Here is a 20,720-nt window from a genome sequence, read left to right on the forward strand (position 1 = left end):
GGATTCCTCGGGACTCTTCCCAGTTCAGGGAAGTGCTGTGGGAGTTGCTGGGGTGGGGGGAGGCAAGAGGCTTTTGCCCATATATTTGTATATAATTGTATATATTTTCTTGTATCATTCATTAGTGTTTTAATTAAAGCTGTGTAGTTTAGTTTTCAATCCAGCCAAGTCTCTCTCTTTTTCTCTCTCTCCTTCCCTACCTGGGTTGGGGGGAGGGGGGATCGAGAGCATTGTTGTCAGACCTGAGTCAAACTGTGACAGCGTATGTGTATCCAAGCCACGAGCAGCCACCGTCCATTCTATCAGCTTCCCTGGTACTGAAGTCAGACTAAGAGGCCTGTAATCTCCCTGATCGTCTTTCTGTTGCTTCTTATATGTGGGGGTTACGTTGGCTGATTTCCAATCAGGATTTCTAACAAAGAAATTATTTAGGTTGTGCAAATGAGCAACACTGTGTAAATGACTCTTGTAATAGACAGACACATTAATCTTCTTTATATATCAATGCATCAAAACCCAAATGTGAATCAAAACCACGAGCAAGTTATCTAAGTAGAATTAGAAATGCACTCTGGGAAACTACTAAATTTGAATTCTCATGCCAATGGATGCTGACATTAAGTGGGTTATTTTAAACTCTTCTGTGAATGCTCCCCATACTTCTCACTGGGGCTGAGTCTCTGGATTTGTGGCAACTCACAGGGTGAGAATGGTGAAATTCTTCCTATTAGTTAGACTGACACAAGCTATCTGGTCCAATCAACTGTTTCATACTCTTGGATCTTTTGCTAAGATGTCTCTCTCATGTCACAGTGTTAAGGAGTAATGTTTCACACCATCTCTCATTGGCCCAGAGACCGTGTCCCATGCTGGCAGGTGATGACCCTGTTTCTATCATTCATACCTTCATCACCTCTTAGCTGGAGTGTAGCTGTGTGACAAACCTGGGCATAATGCCTACAGCACTTTGGAAACTAGAACGAATAGAGACGGCTGGAACACATCTCTGCAGGCACACTGGCTACCATGGTCCACCAAGCTTCCCTATAGAGATTTCCCACGGAAATTCAGCTGAAATTCAAATTCCTTTTCTACTAGCAAAAAAACAGACTGTAACTCTCTGATGAAGACTCTGATTAAAAGTTCGGCTCTTTTGCTGTGGATGGTGTGTTGCAAGTGGGATAGAGTTTATCTCTCAGAGCTTTCTTGTGGTAAAAACTGAGCCCTAGAGTTACTTTAGGGACTAAAGAACTTCAATAACATCTCTTCCTCAGCTCTTCTTCCACTTTGCCTTCTCAAATATAAGCAAGTAATAGCTTTTGTAATACTAAAGCTTAAAACCCACCCAAACACTGTTGCTTCTGGAGAGAACAAGAAAACAGAAATCATGCCAGAGATGCAAAGTCCTGTTGCTGACTGCAAAGTAGGTCAGGGAGTGAGTGAGGACTGCAGCCAGGAGGACCTGTGTGGTGGAACAGACTGATCATGCACAGTAACAGCAAGTTCAGAATCAAAGTCATGGCTTCCCTTTGAACAAAAACTGTTAAAAGGCATAGTGGCTAAATTTAGTGATGGAAAATATTTTCTGAGTTCTCTGAGAATTCCCTTTGGTTCACTACCACCAGAAACAATTGATAAAATCAGAGAAATATTTTTGGGTTTTAATTCGAGTATTTGCACAGACATCTTAAGTCCATTCCTATTCAGTTATGTACGTGAGCATTTTAGTGTTTTGTGTCTACAACTTTTGTGTTCGTACTGGTCACGTGAAAAATAGTCCTGAATGTTAATATAAGAAGGAAACACGTGTCAAAATTTTCTTTTGTGGAAGCAGAACACCTGACACATTAATGCAATTACAAAATCGGACAAAGTAAGAATGTTTCACTAGTTCCTCTGAAGTAAGCAGCTAATCCCAAGAGCAGAACTGAAGAAGCTTGCAATTTACATTGCTTGGACTGCTAATAAAGAATGAGAGAGGAATACATCTGAAGATGAAAGCAGGACAGCACCAAAAATCTATAATAATTTTTTCCCTAGACCTAAGCATTTTGCAACAGCTAAAAAAGCAGGTATAGAGACCTATATGTGGGCATATTTCAGGTTCAGAACCATTAAAAAAACATAATATTGAATTCACTGTGAAATGGCTAAACCATTCTCATTCTGGGCAATCCAAATGAGTCTCATAATGAATTTGTGGCTCTGTAGTGCACTGGACTTGTGTTCACTTCTGTCATCAACATTTTAACAAGGTCTTGTGACTCACTAAAATAGTTCTGATTCCTCCACCTAAATGTTCTTTCCAGTACTTAGTGGAGGTCAGTGACAATTTGATCAGTGGCTGTTTTCTGTTATATCATGTTGTTACATAGCAAGTGTATTATATTCCTATTCTATGCAAAAGAGTGCTGCAAGTATCTCAAGAATGTTTTGCATTGATGAACAAAAAGATACACATAACTGCAGATGTAAAATGAGATTGTTAATACAAATGCACACAAAGGTAAATGCTGACATGTAGATGCTGTTTTCACTGCCATAATGTTCTTCAGAGCCTTAGCACTAAATGCTTTCACCGTTTCCTATAAAAGCTTTTTGTCACTCAGTAACAAATTAAGATCCCAGTGGTCAGGCTATTTTTTCACTCTTCATTGTTCTTTATTTATAAATTGATGTATGAACTACAAAGGAATTTTCCAAACATAAAGAAAGACAAGAGCTATTGCTTCATACCCTTGAGCATCTAAAATAACAAAGATATTTTGGAAAAGCTCTCACTATACTAAATCCCAGATGACAGAATTAGCTCATTTCTATTGTGATTTCCTTTGTGTTCCTAAGTATAAACGATGTGAACAGCATGACAACAAATAATATCATGATCATGCACTGGTTCATTGCTGGCAAAAAAGAACTGTAGGACTGCCTTACTAATGCTACACCCACTCTTTTCGCCTTCGTTAACCTCCATTTACCAAAGGGAAGAGACTATATTTGTCTGTTCTGACAGCCCTCAGCACAGCACCCAGTGGCTCCAGGAGCTGGCCTCCAGATTGGCAGGCAAGGTCTTTTATGAGTAGATTTGTTAATATAATTTCTCTCATGCTTTAATGCAACATTTCCCTGCAAGATATTCAAAACACTCTAAAAAGGAAGTACCATAAACTTTTGCTAGAATAGGAGAAATGTGTCTAGGTTAAGGACTATATGGCCTTTTTTTTTGTGAATTGGGGTATTTTGCTATCTTCTCTTTCAGTCACATAATGTCACAGAAGTTACGGGTGGAAGTGATGCAAAAGGTTCAACATCAAGAAGCAAGAGGCAAACCTTTCTATATAGGAAGTCGTACCACTCCTTTGGCCAGCATGAGCTTTCATCTCCTCCAGATGCTGCTGTAGACATTACTTCATTTAAAGACACTAGAGCATTTTTGAAGATCTTGTTAGGACTCCTAGTCTCATACACACTATACACCTATACTGTATATACCATTGATTGCTTTACATTATGCAGGTGAGTCTTTCTGTATAGAGAAACACACAATGAACCACATCCACCTGTGACTGCAGGATACAGTCACGCAGCCACCAGTTTCTATGCCCAAAGACACTTCCAGGCTTTCCAGAACTGTGTCATTTCAGCTCTCAGCCACAAAGAAGACAAGAAAGAGAGAAGAAAAAAGCAAGGAAGGTAAGCATGGTGGAGAAGAGCTAAAAGAACATTACTTGGTTGTGATGACTATCCCTGACTGGGCAGTGTCCTGAACAACCTGCTGTATTTGACCCTGTTTTGAGAAGTGTTTGGACTGCATGAGGTCTGTAGGTCTGTTCCAACCTCAACATTTCTCTGATCCTGTCATTCTGTTATTAATTGTGAAAAACTATAATACATATGTTGACTAATTATTGTTAAGGAGCAAACACTCAGTGCTCATGAGTGTATGTATGTGGACAGGTACAGATTTGCTGTGCACAGAGCTCTGAAGAGATAACAGTCCCCATCATCTCTTGCTAAGCTACCATGACACTGACACACCTAGAAATGTAGACAAGGATATTGCCAAAAAAGGATGGGTAGTGAGATGTATTTGGAGAGGGGACCTTCAAAGCTATGGGAACCTGTGGTTTTTAGTATTGTGGGAGGAACCTTTCCCTGGAGTTTGCATGCAGGAGACAGTGCCTTGCTGCTGAGCCACCTTCCCTATCCACTCTGGGCGTGATTCCCACCTTCCTCTTCAGTATGTGATGGTGATAGAAATGATGAGACAATACATAAATGCCAGAAGAATTTGTGGTCACATCAAAATAAAAAATAACTTAATCGAACAGCCTGCTGGATGTGTGCCAGTATTCAGAAATGTTTATCAACATAAAAATTTAATTACCATTTAGTGGGAATGAAAAAACGTGTAAATTGCACAGTTTTCAGGGGAAGTCAGCCTTTGGATGGTGTGCTAATAAGGACTGGGTGATCTTTGGCATTTACTGTGGAAAGAGAAATGCATTACAGAATGGAAAAGAAAAGCTGTTTTAAGCATGTGCAAAGGTACAGCATTAAGTAGACAGACACGCTGGAAGAGATAATTATACTGAACTCATATTTTTGCCATAAGGGTGAACTTTCTCCAAAACACTGTCATGGCTGCAAGATCCTTAAGCCTCAGCATTCCTTTGTTGTTTAGTAAATCACTGTGAAGTCTGTTGCATAACGTGTTCCTTATCCTTTTGTAGTGATGTGTCTTCACAGGAAATAACTACCTCATCATTCTAGCTGAGTTCAAATAGTAGCTGCAACCTGAAATATAAGAAAGTATAAAATATCAGCCTTTTGAAAGGCTACTTAACTTCTCACATCAACATATAAAGATGCTCTGTGTGTCTAAACTAGGGCACCACAAATTAATAGATATGTAAGGGTTTTGATCTGACATATTTTGATAATTTATGTCAGAGTATTGAATCCCAGATCCTGTTACCTTCAAAATGTTCACTTCTCAAATGACTCCCTTGCCTTCAAAGTCTCCTCTGATGAAAAAAAGAGAGGAGCACTTGGGGAGTCCTGCAGCTGACATATCTGTTTTCTGTGATTAGAGAGTTGTCCCACCGGAGATGCTACAGGAACATTTTCAGCTCCTATAACCCTCTAGTGATTTATTTCCTTAGTTTTTTAATAAAGCTTATTGAAACTGAGCAAACTTTGGACAACTGAAGTGCTACCACTGCTTTAGATTGTACACTGTGAAATACATAAATAAAAGAATTCCAGTGTAGTATATAAGTAACATTCAAAACAATAACCTCGATGGCATGTGTTTGTAGCTTGTTTTTGGTTTTTGATTGGTTTTTTTTTACCTACAAATTTACCAGACTGTTATTTGAAATTTAGGTACAGTTTTCAGTGCTCTTATGCAAACACTTTGATACTTTGGAAGGTTGAATCACAAGCAGCAATTATTTAACAAAAGTAATAATGTAGGCAATGTGAGGTCTCTTGTTAAAACGTTCCACAAGTCTAACTGCACAGCTCTTGTGCCAGTGATCAGTATGGCCACCTTCACCTCTGTTTCTCAGAAACAGCTGAAAATATTACAGTCTGCCTGAAGTTCCCCCTCTTATTCCTATTTCCCCCCTTTTTATATAGTGTCTATGCAAGAAGAGTATGAAACCTTAAGCTCTCTTGCAAGATCCCTACATACTTTGAATAATGATTATTTTTTCTAACTGATGGCACCATGTATTACAACATCACATGCATTATAGAAATCACAGCATAAACATGAATTCAAAAGAAAACTTCAAGGTCAACAAGCCAGCATTTAGGGAATCCTATGTTAGTCATAGCAATGTCATAAATCAAGCAAGAGGGCAGGCATGATGAAGGGATTATGAACCAGTGGTTCCTAAGTTAAGAAAAGATAAACAAAGATGAGAATGAAAGCAACCGGATGCACAGTTTTACTTTCCATATTAGGAAACTATTACAGTTTTATAGTTCCTACAGAGATGCTCAAATGCTGATAATCATATCACTAAAGAACCAAACACAGAGAAGTGAAAATTGTAGTGGTATCATACATTAAATTTTCCCTCTTGTTACCTTAGTAGATTTGACAGGTTTTGTTCTTACTAGTAGAATCTGAAATACTAGACTACATTTTACTCTCTTTGTAAAACAGAGGGCTAATAATGTATGAAGAAATTTTAAACCCAGATGAACTATAGCATACTAGAATGCAAATGGTACACTGCTGGGATTTCTTCTCCCACCTGTTACTGATATTATGTCCAGTTTCTGTTGCTTCTCAGTGCCTAAATTTCATTCTTCCAGAAGTCAAATGTTGGCCCTAAACTCTCTCATTCATGGTCTAAACAGGTGATGGAGGTCTCTGAGTCAGTTCAAAATCTGAAAAAAGGAAAATGAAAATAAAAAAGAGGTGTGTCTAAACATGTGTTAATTGTTGTTTTCAATAGAAAAGGATGGAAGAGGGAGGGATAGGTAAAAAACCAAAATAACTATATTCCATTTTAAACTGGGAACACAGGAGTTTTGCTTTTCAGGCTTGACTTTGACAAGACTTCCTAGTAGCACTGAACAAAATCTCTTGTCTTCAGCTTTTTTTGCCTGTCTATTGTTTATATTTGTCTTGTCTGTCTTCTTTAGAAGCACTTTTTAGTGCTTTGAATTGGACAAGACCTACAGAGTGGCTAAATATAAAAGTGCAATACTCAGCCTAAAATGCAGAGTAATTCCAAACAACTAATTCACTTTTAAAAGAGTAATATTAAACAGGTTGTTGGAGATACTGTAATGAAGTGAATTTCACATTTGATGTCTCTTCTACAATAAAAAAAATTGGAAGGTTTGCCCTTTTAAGTAGAATTGATGCCAGTTAGAAGAAAGTTAGTTACTGTGTGGTGAATTTAAAGTAAGGATTGCCTGATTTGCCTGAAGCATAAAACCCCTTGAATAATGTGTTTAACAGAAAATAAGAAATCTGGTAATGATTTCAGAGTACAGTTTTAAATAAAACTTTGTAAGATTATGAGAAGAAAACATTTCACTAATTTCCTAAGTGAGATGGTGGCTTCCTAAAGAATTATATGGAGCACTTAAATCTCTTGAAACGATATCTACACAGCTCCTGCATCTACTATATTACAGAAAATATTTTGGTTAGCACTTTTTGCATGACATATACCTTATCCAGTCAGAAAATACAACCAAATTATGTATTTTTATTTATTTTTTTTTGACACTACACAGAGTTCTGCATGAAGTCTATTTTATCTTTAGTGTAACAGCTTGCAAACATGGTGCTTTCACCAGTGTAGGTACAAGGACACTTTTAGAAGCTCAATATTCTAAAAGAAAGGAGAATATTCTCTGGAATAGTGGGAAATCCAACCCTGCTAATTCAAGCAGTTATGGCAAGCAAGATTATATTCTTGCCAAAGCAACACCAATGCTTTTCTAAGAACCACCTCAGAATTATTGTTCACTAATGTAAATGTTGTGTTGTTTATTTGTGTCCTGATAAACTACCCAGCTCAATTTGGAAATAAGCAGTATTCACCATCATATGGACAAAAGGAGCCTAATTCTACCAGCTCTGGTCTGTTGAAGCTTTGTTCCATCTTTAGACTGTAGAACTGGGATGTGCCTTTCTTTGACTCTCTCTGTTAATGCAGCCAGTTCCCCACTTCTTACACATTCATAAGAGATTTACTTATGTCCTAGAAATGTTCTGTATGAGAGAAACCTGCAACAAAGTCCCTGCAATCCCCTGCCAAAATTCTGCAAGGAGTTAAGAGCTGACTGTGAGGGCTTGTCTGCTTCCAGAGCCAGGAGGAAAATCTCCACAGGAAATAAAATAATGCATCAACAACTTGATTTATCGTCCAATAGAAGCACCTTGCCTTGGGAGTATGCAGAATGCCAGACGCTGTCACACCAAAATCTGAAGCAAAATCATTATTGATCTTTCAAATAAGAAATAAGAATTTATTCAATTTATTGTTCAGATTTCTGAGTACCTCTTAAAGACTAAAAAATATGGAACTTACAGTGTTACCCATTTGCAGCCACAGTTATGAAGGGCAAAAAGGCAGCATAAAGCTGGAGAAACAGCGTGTCAGGGCCCTGAGGGCACCAAAAGGCCTCTGCTGGGGCTGCACTCCATGCCTCTTTCAGCCCAGCCTGGAGCTATCAGCCCATCTCAGTCCACTGCAGCCATGACAGCCTCCATCTCCCACCCCGGTGGGAAGTTGGCCTCCTGAATGGAGCCCCTCCCCCCTGCAACATATGCTGCAGCTTGTCTCCAGCCCTACATCTGAACCAAGTTCCTTTTGCTTCTGATGGGACCACCTGGATAGACCCTGGCTCTGGTTCATCCCTTGGTATGTCTGGCATGTCTATAAATAGAAATGGTTAAAGATTAAATGAAGTCTACAAACAACAGACCTCTTTCTTTGAAATCATTATTGCATTGGGTTTATTTCAGGACTGTCCTTGTGCTTTTATGCTAAGCGGAAGCTTGGGCAGGATTTTCTGAAGTCATTAGGTGATGAAAAATTACTAAAGGTAAGTCACTGTAGAAACCTCTGTCACTGATAGTAACTTACACTGCTGATTGGTGCAAGCATGGAAAAGGTCTTCCAGAGAGTGAAGGAAAAATATAACGAAAATTAGTTAATAATTGCATTAATCTACATGTTAGCTAGTCTTTTGACTCAGAACAACCAAGTTGGTAGACAAACTGACAAATCTCTATTATAGACTATTTCTCTGCATAATAGCATAGGTAGAAACTGGTAGTACAGAGGGAGGTAAATGTTAGTAGTAAATTAAAAAAGAAATTGGCCTGGAATTCAGTGATGAGTGGGTGGAGTTGGGATGAGCTTCGTTAAAAGTTTTTCTAAATTACTTCATAGCAGGAAAATATTACATAGCATTAAATGCATTGATGATACCAAGATAATAGAATCTGCAATTAATGTACCACAGAAGAAAAAGGAACCAAGGGACCAATTAATTAATACTTGAATTTAGTGCTAGAAATGAAAAACTAATTTGAAAAAACTCAGAAAATTCATAAACAATTTAAATGAAACTCAGCAGGAGGGAGCTGAGTGGGATAAAAATAAGCTAAATAATTAACTGCTCAAGAAAAAACAGTAAAAACAGAACTAAAGAAAATAACAAATTTCTACAAAGATTGCTTATAAAGGGAATAAGGCAACAGCTTGGTTATTACATGTGGCACACCTGGGGTTTTGATTGAGACAGTGTAGGTGCTAATTAAAAATCCAGTAAAGTGAACAGAAATACCCCTTTTGAGTAATAAAGAGCTTTTGGACAGGACCTCGACTACTGGGGTGTGCCCAGATGTCAAGGAAATGTCTTATTAATAAAAAGTTTCAAGAAATAAAGCAAATGGAAGAAAACTGCAGCCTTCTCTAATTACAGTCTAGAGGGACTTGAGCAGTACCACAGATGTGTGACGTTCAGTGGCAAAACCCTTATGCACATCTGTGTAAGGTGATGTTCTGTGGAGATCAGATTGCATATTTTCAACCAGAAATACTGTTTCCATTTAGATGTGGAAAAGAAGTACTAGTGCCAAAGCAGAGTCCGTCAGTATGATGTGTTAAGTAAACCAAGACTAGTGTGAATATGAGTTCATATATTCATATATAATTATATCTACAGAGAAGCAGGTTGTCAGGGGATAGATTTTTGGGGTTTTTTCAATACAAATAGTTATTCTTTAAATAAATATAAAAGTGATTCTCTGTTTCTCCATCTCATGTGGACATTTGAATTTTGTTAAATTCTGCACCTCTACTCTTCTTAGCTGGTTAATGTTGGGGTTTTTTTGTTGTTTGTTTTTTTTTAGTTAACATTGCTTTTTCCAAATGTTACTATTTTTCCCATTAAAAGGTTTCCTAGGAAAAATAACTTTTTGATGCACATAGAAATTAATTTATTAGTTATCTTATCTTTCTTATTGCCACTTTTAAGGCTCTAGGTTATACATAAATAGCCACTAGAAAATGTTTGAATGCAAATAGTTTATTTGTATGTCATATTTCAAGTGGTCCCAGTTTTATCAGAAATCTCAAAGTATTTGTTCTTTTTATAGGAGTCTCTAGTGCTGACAGAAGGCACTAAATGGAAAAACTCAGCTTCTGCTCACAAAATTAATGAATGTGCAAGGTATCTTGCATTCATGAGCTGATACCTTGTTCTCTCAGAAACAAAAAGTTACATCAAAAAGTTTGAAACTTTGAAACACATGTTTTAACATAGCTGAAGACATGGTCTTATTCCCAGTGTGTTCCTCATTTCTGCAGATGAGAATATTAGAAAATTACCAGTGAATGTACTTTATTCACTCCGATTATCTGAATCTTCAAAAGAAGAAAAGTACAGTGAAGCCCAGATTATCCTGAGTTTATAGAAAAGGAGTGCAGTAATAGGGTTTTTTGTCAAAGATTAAATGTACGTCAGATTGCCCAGATCTTCTGGCTTCTAATCCAGTGCCTTAAGCACAAGTCCTTATTTGAACTTCAAATATTCAGTAAAAAAGCTGAAAGGATTTCAAAGGATAAAGGACATGTCAAAGTCTAAACCCTGTCTCCATACTCAAGAGAAGTACTCCCCTAGATGACAGACCTCTCCTTCTTGGACATATAAATAGATTTCTCTTGTTGTCCTGCTAAGATAAAGACACTGAAGCAAATAACTGCTCACACATTGTTGTTCCCACATCAGTGTTTCACAGCAAAAACAGAACACAACAAGAAAACACTCAGGGTGCAGGCACACAAAGGGAAGTGAACAAAAAATATTTTTTTTTTTACAAATAACAATATTAACATATTTTATCAAAGATAGGTTTGGTTTTGATGCAATATTCTTTACTGATATTAAATTGAAATTTGACTTAGTAGCAAGGTTCTCTGTTAAATTATTTTAATGAATTAAACTACCAGTGACAGTATCAGAACCGTAATCTGCTGAGGAATTCCTTACTTTGGGAATCCTGGAAACCTATGTTTTATGATAAAGGTGTACTCTAATATTTTCATTTCTTCCTGAAATCCAAGTAGATATGAATGTTTAAGTGATCAGTTTAACACCTAAAATGGAGATTGCTATTCAATCTGTTACACCACTGAGTTCAAAGGAATATGACATATTCTTATCTCACATTGTGTTCCATGGATAAATGGCTGAAATAAAATCAGGTTTGAGTCTTGGGGCTAGAACAGAATTTAATATTGCAGATCGACTATCCCATGTCTAGGGTAGCTGTTTAATGCCTCATCCTGAGTACTTTACTGGTGGCTGCAGTTGTTTAGGGTGTTGACTAGACGGCTTTCTGGTCTGATCTAGTAAAGAAATTCCACTGTTGAGTGAACAAGGCAAGAAAGCCTCTGAATAACTTCCCAGAGACCCTGGGGCTGCTGCTAGGTACCACCAAAGCCATCTCTTCTTTAGTATGACCAAATCAGATTCTCCTCAAAGAGAGTCAAAGCCCTGCCCTGCACCACTCAGTTTCTTGTTATCTGGAAGCTTGCTGTCACCTCCTGAAGTCATTAATAAAGTTGTTAAATACTGACCCTTTTAATCAGAATTAATTCTTAAGACAGTTGCTTCCTGACAGCCACTGTCAGTGTGCTAATATGTCCCATGACTAATTCATTTGTCTAAACAGAATTGATTGTATTAATAGCTGTCAGGTGTCACAGCAAGAGGAACTTGGAAACACAGTAATACATTGAAAGATGCTCTTCAGAACCTAAAGACTTCTCACAGTAGGGGTGATGTCCTAGAGCGATGATATGCAAGGCCACATACCAACTTAGATCTAGATCTTAATTCAAATTCTTGTTATATTTCTTTCCCATTACCTGTCCTTTCAAAATGTCAGCTGCAGCTTGCAGTGTCCTTGTGAGGTAGCACATGAGGTGGGCTGAGGAAAATTCTCTTTTCTCTTCAGTTTACTTGCAGTCCAGTAACACTGTTCTCAGACTCTTGAGAAGTTTCATAGACATTCACAGTCACTTTCACCACAGCAGGCAGTAGCATGTTGCTCTTCAGCATTGATGTAACCATTCATTCCACCTGGCTGGTCACAATGGAGAATTAAACTATTTTCATCTTTTTTAGCAGGCAACACTTCAAGAAATGTATGTAGAAAGCTGCTTATGGGAAACAACTTGAAAAGTAAAATAACAGAAATTCTGAGATAGAGGAAAACCTGAAAATCCAAGAAATAATGTTTACTCTTTTAGGGTGTTACTGAATATATTCTATATACTGTGTGGCTTTATTCCTGCCTTTTGAAGAGCACTTTAACAATAAAAATTATGGACACAATTTGCTAGCACATTCCTTACTCTGAACAAGTGTTTCCAAGCAATTGTTGAGCAATCCATCAGTAGGAAGGCAGGCAGATAAGCTGAACTCAGAGATCATAATTCAGTCCCATTCTCTGTTTTATGAGGTATCTGGTCAATTTTGGCTCAGGTATCCTAAAGCATCTGTGGTTCCTGCAGTTATTCAACAACTGCATCAGATCTTCTGGATCAGTGGACTATTTTGTTATGTTATACTTAATTTGTTCTACTAATGAGCCTTCACCAGGCAAGTGTTTGTTTCCTGTACAGATAGGTTTCATTTGCAGCACAAGCAATTAGATAGTAACCTCCCCAAGGGCATGGAAGCTGTGCAATAACTAAAAAGCTGAAGTTAAACCACTAAAGTAAGAAAGCTGTTGGTCTTGTAAGGGAGAAGCATCTGTGCTGTGGGTCAAAATGAATGAAATGTATGGGACTAGACTTTAGTGCTGTAAGCACAGAGAGTTCCAGTGGGTAATGGATGATGGAAAGTCTGGAGGTGGTTAGAAGGTAGGGTATCAGACTGGGTGATGGACAGGAATGTAGGGAGCTGTGGGAACCATGTGTGGCCCAGCTGATGAGGAATAGACTGCTGTAATAGAAAGTGATCAAAATGGGTATGCTAACATGCTCAGCCTAAAACATGCTTATCTCCTAAACTTGTTTATCTGGCCTGTGCTGAGCACTTAAAAAGGAGACAGGTGGCCTCAGATGGTGAGAGGGAAAGCAGGTTCAGTGCAGGTTATGGGCTCTGTCACTGAGGTGAATCTGCACCCCTTCGAGGGGACAGGCTGTGGTGACTTAGGAAATGACCACCTTCAGCCCTGCACACCTCATCTTTCCATTGAGAATCTGAATATCATGACACACATATTATCACACATACCCAACTCACAGCTTCCAACTCCCATACTTAACTCACAGCTGTCTAAACTCATTCTGCACACAACCCCATTTCCCAGGCCAACAACCCAGCCCACAGCATCTCACTCCTGACTCTGTTCCTCCCTTGCTCACCTCATCAGTCCTGCTTCAGCCTGTACAGGAAGTACAATCTGGGGGCACCCACCTTTTCCTACCACGTACACTCAGAGCTTTTGAATGCATAATTCTTAGGAATGAATAGTGGATTTATAGTTGGGTTATGGTTAGTCCATCAGTGTTCAGCAAACACCATGTAACATCAGCTTTGCTGAAGACAGTGACTGCAACCCTGTAAATCAGCTTGAATGTCATCCTCAGAGTTGAATTGTTAATGTTTGGAAGCAAATTAAAATCTAAAGAAAGAAACTCTCCCAGAACAAGCTCAGACCAGCAAAAGATACATTTTCTGTGTTTTTTCCTATGTATTGCGAGAAACTGATTTGTGGGTCAATCCTTGTTAAAAAAGGAGTTGCTACATTTTGTTGTCTTCCCTAGAGACAGGCATATAACGTCATTTATTCTATGATTAGTTGAATTTCAGATTCATGTTTTAGCTTGCTTGTGCTGTTTCCAGTTTTCCAGATTATTGCCTGTGGCCCTTCATCCCAACATAACTCCATGGAGACTGAGAACGGAATTGCTACACGTTGCCTGTGACATACTCATTAGCCTTTGCAGAGCATTTTCTTCCAGTGTCAGTGCATCTTATATTTGTGAATCAAACACAGGTCACTGGGCTCAGTGTTCAGCTGCTGTGAAGTATCTTCAGAGCTGCTCTGTTGAAATAAACTGGTTGATGATTTTTCTTATCATGTGGAAAGAAAAGCCAGAGACAGACCAAATAACTTCATGATTACTTTTTGCCAGTAAATGTCAAAGGTATAAATTGGCCAAGGCATGCTAAAAAGCAAAAGGTATAAAGTTTACAACAAATCTTGATTGCTTGACTGAGCATATTTGGTAATACATAACGAGGCATAAAGGATCCTTAAATGTTATATGAAAACTGTACTAAAAAGTGAAAATATAAAAATGTGAAAAAATGCACAGTAGCTATGATATTTTCACATCTTATGGATAATTTTATTAGAAAAATGGAGAATCAGCATGCTCAAGCATTTAGAATAATTACTGTTAGCTTCTAGCCAAGGTAATGTATACTATTTTCCTGGATAATTGTCACATCCTCTCACAGGTTGTTTTTTGTTTTTTTTTTGTTTGTTTGTTTTAAAGTGTTACTTCTTGAAATGTCAAGTTGAACTGTGCTGAATGATGTAAAATTCTAGAATTTTCTAGGATTTCACTTCGAATAACATGGTTAACAAACAAAGTTTATATTTAATCAGAAGTGTAATATTAAGAAGCAAGTTTTTAGGAATAAAACAAATTTCATCCTACCAGTGACAAAATCTAATCTTTGGACAAAACATAGCAAAAATAGACATAGACAATTACACAAAATTAAACACAGAGCTTTTTCCTGCAGGAACTTAATTTACTGGATGGACTATCTTCTCTAAATGTTGCCAAAATACCTATGTAGGCAGCTGGAGAGGGAACGTTGATACTAATGATGAAAACCTAGGGTAAGTTATCAGGTGTGACCAGTATGTCATCCACAGGCTGTATAGGAGTGTGATCATTTGAAGAGACCCCCCAAAAGAGGAAAAACAAAGCCCACAGCTGATATTTCAGATACTTGTCTCCAGTAAAGCCATTGCTGAATTTGACTCAATCAGATCTAGCCACAAGGTACAGAACTGGTGCAGCTTAAGTGTATTTCAGCAGATGGCCCCTATGAGACAAGCACTGTCAGCATTCTTATGACTGTGGAAAATTCTGCACTTTTAATATTTGAGATAGAACAGTTTGTGAGATCCAAAACTAGATATAACAACTGCAGCCTGCTTTATTTTGAATGTCTGCAGTTCTACAGAATCAGAGACACGGAACCTTGTATCAGAGATGAAAAAAACTGAGAGAGATTTCTGAGTTTCTGAATCTCAGTGTGTGAACTGAAAGTAATAATAGCAGTTTTCTCCATTTTCAAAAGACAGATAAGGATTTATCTTCTTACATTTTTCTTCTCTACATATAGATGTGCTGGCTCCTTCACCGACACAGTATAGTATATTTTCACATGTAATATGGAAGTACATTTATTAGTGCAGCATTTAATGCTGTTAAAATCTAGTATTTAGTTTGAAAGAGAAACATACCAAATTGAACTCTTTTCCCTCTGGAAGATACTTGCTAAATTAAGATGTTTCATGATGTGAATGTGAAGAATGCTAGGGTCTGGCATTAGTCAGAAAATGATATCCTTATACTGTGATAGGTCACATAATACCAGATCCCACAGGGGAATGTTTTGGGAGAAACTATGGTTCACATTGTATTAAAATACGCTGACAGCGTTAGGATGCTGACCTTGAAATGTGAATACAAAGGCAAACTTTATGGGTATAGATAAAGCTGACAGTTACGTGCACAGAAAGTTGACTTATTCCAGTGTCAGATTCCTTGGCATATTATAACTGTTCCAGTAGGGGTGTGGAGACATGAAAAAGGAAACCATACAAAAATTATGTTTCTGTGTGGAATAAAGAACTCTATGTACTCTTGATTGTATCTGTTATTTCACACAGTTTTAAAAAAGAAACTGAGTTAACTAATGGAATCATAAGTAGATTAACATCATATTAATTTTCTGGATCAATAAATTGAGACAAAGCAAAATTACATGACTTATTACAGACTGTGCTGGAAATGTCTTTGCAGACTGATTTAAAACAATGCTAATGGAATTTCCATCTATGCTCTTTATTGTATTAAAATGCGAACAGGTAAAAAGTTGAATACTTAATTTAATGCAATGTGTTTAATGTTTCACATTTATAGCTACTTACAATAATAATTTCAAGTAATCTAAAGTTACTTGTTTAAGAAACATTCCCCCCCACCCCCCACCCCCAGCTCCTGTGCCAGCTGTCCTGTAGCTTTTCTTCCAAAAGATCCAGAAAAAGGTGATGTGAACATACTCAATAATCTATGAAGCTGAATCTCAGAATAAATAATTCTATTTTCAACCAACATCCGAAAGAGATAAAATCATTGATGATAAAAAATCAGCCGTCTGCACTGAAATTATATCATAAATGAATTTCATTTAGAAATTACTTATCTGTGTATTGCTTCTGAGAGGTTGTTGCATGCTAATGAATGTTCTCTCACAACAGCAGACCTCACTTCTAGTAGTTCTAAGGCTTGTGCTATGTAACACTATGGTCCTGTGCATGAAGGCTTGAAGCTGCCTTCTTGAAAGCTCCCCAGGTAGGAAAAATTATACCTACAGCCCATATTAAGTCTTTGTGAACAAATTTAAAAGTAAATTGCAACTAAAAAAATGTTTGTTTTTTTTCTTTTCTTTTTTTTTTTTTTTTTAATTCCTCTCTCTGAACTGAGGAATACAGATATGTTCTGATAAGTCAGGTTTCTCATTTGTTTTTCTCTGCATTTCTCCTTGCCACAGAGCCAAGCTACCTCTTCTTTGTTTCAGAAGTGGGTAAACTGCCATTTAACAACTTTCATTAGAATTGTTTTCCCCAAATGTCTAGCCTGAAATGTTTGTTTTGGATGTTAAGCACATTAGATTTTTCTTGTGCCCATGACTGACATGAGGAGAAGTAATGCCCCTTCTTTGGCAGAAAGTTTTCATGGCACTCTTTTCTGTTCTTTCAGTCTCCTAACATTCTTCTCAATAAGTCATATTCACTTTAACTCTGTGCATGCCTGCTGATCTCCTCTGTGTTGTCTTTGCTTGATTGTGATGTGGTGCTCACAGACTCAATTTCATGGTCTCTGCAGAGAACTCCAACCAAGGCACTGCAGATGTTGGGTATAATACAGTCATCCTTCATGTGTCTTTCAGGCTCCACTCATTCTTTCTGGATCCAGATAATGACATTTGTTTTCCTCCAAGACAGCTTAGCATTGTGAGTCATTATCCAGTTTGCAATCTGTAATAATCCATCTGATCTCCCTGGCCAGGTGGGATGTATCTAGGTTTTTCATCTGCTTGTCATGGTCCTGGTTTAAAACTGTTTTCGAAACCCAGCAAGTAATTTCACAGCATTCTTAGATTTGTTGGTGAAGAAGTAGAGCTGTGACAATGTTGAAGGACACTTTCACCTGGGGAGCAGCACAGACAGCATTGTTAGCAGTTAGGGTGCTGCAAGGCCTCTGTAGGTGCTGCAGGCCTCTTCTTGAGCTGTCAAAATTCACTAGTGATTGAAATCAGTGTAAATAAATAGGGTGTGGTTCAGTTTTTATCAGCAGACCAATAGACTGCTCAGAGTCCTGTTAGATGCTAACTGAACTATTACAGAACTGTCCTTGACTAGTGTCACTGGGGTTGTTTGCCTATCACTGCTAAAGGAATTAAACATTTTAAAGAGAAAATATTGACATTCAGATTGTCTTAAAGTCTAGATTTAGAAAAAGCCTGATAGCCAATAAAAGAGAGCTTCTCACCCTGTTTTGTTTCAATTATTGCAGAGTGGTGTGGACTGAATTCTAAGAGCTGTGGAACTTTTAATATGATTTTCAGGTAAAGGTTAGATGTTTTTACCATAAATGAGATCCTCTTACTTTCCGTACATTTAAATTGCTATTCTGTTCCTCTTGAAAGGCCCAGATTGCTGTTAGGACACAAGGCTGTCTAATGTGATTGCTTCAAAGATAATTATTTTTCACTCTAGGAACATTAAGTGGGGCTCTGCAAAGCCTAAGTTGCGTGGGGAAAAAGGAAATAATTCTTCATCAACAGTCATAATGGCTCCCAGACACATGGAAAAAATGTGGTGATGGGCAGATCTTAAAAACAAATTGCTGAGCTTAAGTATTGTGTAGGATGGAAAAAGGAAGAAGCTGGGTGCAATGTCACTCATATTTTATATGACTGTTCTTCAGTAACCACTCCCAGTAGAGCAATAGAGCAACACACTGGGAAGCTGATTATATACTAACATTTCTTTTATGTGTGGTCATAGTTAGCTCTAACCACTTTCTACCTGGAAAAGAGTCTCTTTGAGCCATTTGTTTCTTAATCCTGCAAACAGTTCCCTGTTGCAGAAAGGCTGTCCCTTATCTCCCCTGGCCAGACAGCTTCTGCAAAAGAGTCCATGGAGCTTTTTAGCCACTTTGCTTATGTTGCTTACAGAAAAATGTGTTTACTTGCAAGAAAGCAAATTTCTAGGAGAAAATCCCAGCTGTGCATGCTGACATATGCTCTTTTTTCCAAGTAAAACATAGAGTGGCAGGATATTTATTAATCATAGAACATAATGTATAAGTGAACTTGTCTGAGGTAAGTAAAAAGATATTTTTTTCCATAGGAAACAATGACTATAGGAAGTTTTTAACTATATCATTAAAAATAAGATCATATTGCTTTTTCTGAGCCGCAGATCCTACAGCAAAATATTTTCCACATAATGAGATGAAGATACAACATCAGTCACCTTCAACTGCTTTTTGGTTTGTTTGTTTTTGTGGGATGTTTTTGTTTTGTTTTTCCTTTTTTTTTTTTCTTTCTTCTTTTTCTGGGAACCTGCTCCAATTTCCCATTATTTGCCAAATATTTATAATCCATATTTCTCAGTTGACAAGAACAAGATAAAAGATAGCTTCAAAAATCCATAAAACAGTAATAGCATTCTTCTTTGATGAGTGTTTCCTTTTAGAAAATAATATTTCTTAGCTACAAGAAGGGTGGGATTTTCAGGAGAATGGTTTATATGTAACATTTTTTTGTTTGAAACACAAGTATTACAGGTATGTGTGCATGTTTGCCTGCCACATAGCTGCAGACCTATTGATCTGAAATTCAATGGAAGTGTTATCTTTTTATATCTGTGTTAGTAGGTCTGTTTCTGCCACAGGTAAAGCTCTTAGTGTTCTCAGTTTCCCTGCAAAGTTATTTTGACTTAAATCTTTTTATTGTGCAACTCCATGAACAGTCGTGTATGTGCAAAGCAGTGGTGGTAGGTAAGGAGGACCCTGGGCTGCAGGCAGCAGCAGCAGGCAGAAATGCCTCAATTAACATTGTTGTTTATACAGTCTCACCCCAGCATAAGTCCCATGTTATGCCAGTGTACAGATACTGAAGCAGGTAAAATGTGCTACAGAACACAGTCCTGCTGTTTTTAGAGGAGGTAGGCAGAATTCTTCTCCTTGGGGTGAGCATGGCCTTGCAGATTGAGCAATCTGGAGGTTTCACTATGCACTGGCACCAGCAAATGTCTTTGAAAGGCATTGACAAAATGCTTTACCCCTGATGCACAGAAAGACAGCCTATTAGCATTGGAATTGATTCTGTTAATACACATGGTGAATGGGTCTAAGGAGTCCACTCATGTTTACTGATAGCCACGTGGGTGCTGGTGCAATGCTGAGACAGGGCTTCTGCTCATATACAACTGTGCACACACACAAAGCTCTCCTATGCAGAGAAGTTCATTTGTTTAAGAACTTCTTTTGTTTATGAACTTCATTTGTTTATGAAGATGATGCACAAATTGCCTGTGCTGATGACTCCAGTTCTTTAAATTTAATCTGAAATTATGAAGGTTGGAATTATTTTCCTTGAACTAATGGGTAAGCAATCAATTCCTGCAGCTGACAGCAATTATATTTCACTTAGGCACACTACCTAGTTATAAGAAAGTTGAACTGAGCTGAACTCTCGTTCTTTTAAGTGTGACAACTTGTTATTGAAAAGGAAGATTTGTTTTATCTTTACGCTGCATTATTTATTTGAGTAGATTTTATTTAAGTAGTTTAAAATAGAACATAAAATTTAAATTTAGCATCCTATGTGTCCTAAACATATGGTACTAGTGAAAAAAAAATCTAAACAAATTAAAAATGCTTAAAAAAGAGCATTTCCAAGGAGTGAATTATTACTTTCCTATATTTAGCACTTGTAAGGATGCATCTGGAGTACTGTTTTTGTTTTGAGGCTTCCCAGTTTGAAAAAGACTTAAAAACTGTTAGAAATCTTGAGTACATAATAGATGAAGAGCTGGCCTTGCATGGAGCAGCAGAAAAAACAACAACATTGTGTACACGATCCAAGCCTATTGTATTGCTTGTTGCTCTACCAATGGGACTGGGGCTGACTGAGTGCAACCCACAGCAAAAGTGAGTGGAGTTGAGGGTAAGGACAGGTGAGGATGAATGTTTTGCTTAAGGTGAGCCTGGGAAGAGACTGGAAAGGTGTTTACTTGCATGCTTGTTTATCTGCTTGTATCTTATTTTTTCTCAGAACGCAAATCAGTGATTAAAAGTTTGTGTCAACTGGCAAAAGAATCAGAAGTAATTCCTCAA

Source organism: Chaetura pelagica, unplaced genomic scaffold (assembly GCF_000747805.2).
Source record: "Chaetura pelagica isolate M959 unplaced genomic scaffold, ChaPel_1.0 scaffold150, whole genome shotgun sequence".
Lineage (NCBI taxonomy): Eukaryota > Metazoa > Chordata > Aves > Apodiformes > Apodidae > Chaetura > Chaetura pelagica.